This window comes from Hypomesus nipponensis, chromosome 7, assembly GCF_054491055.1.
Source record: "Hypomesus nipponensis isolate SF chromosome 7, ASM5449105v1, whole genome shotgun sequence".
NCBI classification, from domain to species: Eukaryota; Metazoa; Chordata; class Actinopteri; order Osmeriformes; family Osmeridae; genus Hypomesus; species Hypomesus nipponensis.
The window spans coordinates 16,370,001-16,372,500 of NC_140367.1; the positions used below are offsets into that span (position 1 = coordinate 16,370,001).

At 46.6% G+C, this 2,500-nt stretch overlaps 9 non-coding genes across 9 annotated transcripts in view; all 9 read right to left on the reverse strand.

Moving 5' to 3' along the window:
* Positions 1-24, reverse strand: part of LOC146278387 (5S ribosomal RNA) — a 119-nt gene extending 95 nt beyond the window's left edge. The window contains exon 1 of the ribosomal RNA XR_014766051.1: positions 1-24. This exon is cut by the window's left edge and continues 95 nt beyond it. This is a non-coding gene — a ribosomal RNA (5S ribosomal RNA).
* Positions 25-196: 172 nt separating this feature from the next.
* On the reverse strand, positions 197-315 carry LOC146278388 (5S ribosomal RNA). Its single transcript, XR_014766062.1, has one exon. It is a non-coding gene; the product is annotated as a 5S ribosomal RNA (ribosomal RNA).
* Positions 316-493: 178 nt separating this feature from the next.
* Positions 494-612, reverse strand: LOC146278389 (5S ribosomal RNA). Its single transcript, XR_014762731.1, has one exon. It is a non-coding gene; the product is annotated as a 5S ribosomal RNA (ribosomal RNA).
* A 170-nt stretch (positions 613-782) lies between these two features.
* On the reverse strand, positions 783-901 carry LOC146278390 (5S ribosomal RNA). Its single transcript, XR_014762732.1, has one exon. It is a non-coding gene; the product is annotated as a 5S ribosomal RNA (ribosomal RNA).
* Positions 902-1,091: 190 nt separating this feature from the next.
* Positions 1,092-1,210, reverse strand: LOC146278391 (5S ribosomal RNA). The gene has a single exon (XR_014765562.1). It is a non-coding gene; the product is annotated as a 5S ribosomal RNA (ribosomal RNA).
* A 176-nt stretch (positions 1,211-1,386) lies between these two features.
* LOC146278392 (5S ribosomal RNA) lies at positions 1,387-1,505 on the reverse strand. The gene has a single exon (XR_014762733.1). It is a non-coding gene; the product is annotated as a 5S ribosomal RNA (ribosomal RNA).
* A 184-nt stretch (positions 1,506-1,689) lies between these two features.
* On the reverse strand, positions 1,690-1,808 carry LOC146278393 (5S ribosomal RNA). The gene has a single exon (XR_014762734.1). It is a non-coding gene; the product is annotated as a 5S ribosomal RNA (ribosomal RNA).
* Positions 1,809-1,982: 174 nt separating this feature from the next.
* Positions 1,983-2,101, reverse strand: LOC146278394 (5S ribosomal RNA). The gene has a single exon (XR_014762735.1). It is a non-coding gene; the product is annotated as a 5S ribosomal RNA (ribosomal RNA).
* A 174-nt stretch (positions 2,102-2,275) lies between these two features.
* Positions 2,276-2,394, reverse strand: LOC146278395 (5S ribosomal RNA). The gene has a single exon (XR_014762737.1). It is a non-coding gene; the product is annotated as a 5S ribosomal RNA (ribosomal RNA).
* Positions 2,395-2,500: the final 106 nt, after the last annotated feature.

Here is a 2,500-nt window from a genome sequence, read left to right on the forward strand (position 1 = left end):
TGCCAGGCTGGTATGGCCGTACGAAATAAGTTGACAACCATAGGCTACTTATCCATATACAGATTTAGCAATTGACAATGCAAGGTGGTCTCTCTCTCTCTCTCTCGTGTCAAAATGAAAACAGCTTCCAGCCCCTTTCATGAAGGACTACTTGTGCATATTGCAAGATTTCAGTTTCTAAGTGAATGAGCAAAAGAGCATACAGCACCTGGTATTCCCAGGCGGTCTCCCATCCAAGTAATAACCAGGCCCGACCCTGCTTAGCTTCCGAGATCAGACGAGATCGGGCGTTGCCAGGCTGGTATGGCCGTACGAAATAAGTTGACAACCATAGGCTACTTATCCATATACAGATTTAGCAATTGACAATGCAAGGTGGTCTCTCTCTCTCTCTCTCTCTCTCGTGTCAAAATGAAAACAGCTTCCAGCCCCTTTCATGAAGGACTACTTGTGCATATTGCAAGATTTCAGTTTCTAAGTGAATGAGCAAAAGAGCATACAGCACCTGGTATTCCCAGGCGGTCTCCCATCCAAGTACTAACCAGGCCCGACCCTGCTTAGCTTCCGAGATCAGACGAGATCGGGCGTTGCCAGGCTGGTATGGCCGTACGAAATAAGTTGACAACCATAGGCTACTTATCCATATACAGATTTAGCAATTGACAATGCAAGGTAGTCTCTCTCTCTCTCTCATGTCAAAATGAAAACAGCTTCCAGCCCCTTTCATGAAGGACTACTTGTGCATATTGCAAGATGTCAATTTCTAAGTGAATGAGCAAAAGAGCATACAGCACCTGGTATTCCCAGGCGGTCTCCCATCCAAGTACTAACCAGGCCCGACCCTGCTTAGCTTCCGAGATCAGACGAGATCGGGCGTTGCCAGGCTGGTATGGCCGTACGAAATAAGTTGACAACCATAGGCTACTTATCCATATACAGATTTAGCAATTGACAATGCAAGGTGGTCTCTCTCTCTCTCTCTCTCTCTCTCTCTCTCTCTCGTGTCAAAATGAAAACAGCTTCCAGCCCCTTTCATGAAGGACTACTTGTGCATATTGCAAGATTTCAGTTTCTAAGTGAATGAGCAAAAGAGCATACAGCACCTGGTATACCCAGGCGGTCTCCCATCCAAGTACTAACCAGGCCCGACCCTGCTTAGCTTCCGAGATCAGACGAGATCGGGCGTTGCCAGGCTGGTATGGCCGTACGAAATAAGTTGACAACCATAGGCTACTTATCCATATACAGATTTAGCAATTGACAATGCAAGGTAGTCTCTCTCTCTCTCTCTCTCTCGTGTCAAAATGAAAACAGCTTCCAGCCCCTTTCATGAAGGACTACTTGTGCATATTGCAAGATGTCAATTTCTAAGTGAATGAGCAAAAGAGCATACAGCACCTGGTATTCCCAGGCGGTCTCCCATCCAAGTACTAACCAGGCCCGACCCTGCTTAGCTTCCGAGATCAGACGAGATCGGGCGTTGCCAGGCTGGTATGGCCGTACGAAATAAGTTGACAACCATAGGCTACTTATCCATATACAGATTTAGCAATTGACAATGCAAGGTGGTCTCTCTCTCTCTCTCTCTCTCTCTCTCTCGTGTCAAAATGAAAACAGCTTCCAGCCCCTTTCATGAAGGACTACTTGTGCATATTGCAAGATTTCAGTTTCTAAGTGAATGAGCAAAAGAGCATACAGCACCTGGTATTCCCAGGCGGTCTCCCATCCAAGTACTAACCAGGCCCGACCCTGCTTAGCTTCCGAGATCAGACGAGATCGGGCGTTGCCAGGCTGGTATGGCCGTACGAAATAAGTTGACAACCATAGGCTACTTATCCATATACAGATTTAGCAATTGACAATGCAAGGTAGTCTCTCTCTCTCTCTCTCTCATGTCAAAATGAAAACAGCTTCCAGCCCCTTTCATGAAGGACTACTTGTGCATATTGCAAGATGTCAATTTCTAAGTGAATGAGCAAAAGAGCATACAGCACCTGGTATTCCCAGGCGGTCTCCCATCCAAGTACTAACCAGGCCCGACCCTGCTTAGCTTCCGAGATCAGACGAGATCGGGCGTTGCCAGGCTGGTATGGCCGTACGAAATAAGTTGACAACCATAGGCTACTTATCCATATACAGATTTAGCAATTGACAATGCAAGGTAGTCTCTCTCTCTCTCTCTCTCGTGTCAAAATGAAAACAGCTTCCAGCCCCTTTCATGAAGGACTACTTGTGCATATTGCAATATGTCAATTTCTAAGTGAATGAGCAAAAGAGCATACAGCACCTGGTATTCCCAGGCGGTCTCCCATCCAAGTACTAACCAGGCCCGACCCTGCTTAGCTTCCGAGATCAGACGAGATCGGGCGTTGCCAGGCTGGTATGGCCGTACGAAATAAGTTGACAACCATAGGCTACTTATCCATATACAGATTTAGCAATTGACAATGCAAGGTAGTCTCTCTCTCTCTCTCTCTCTCGTGTCAAAATGAAAACAGCT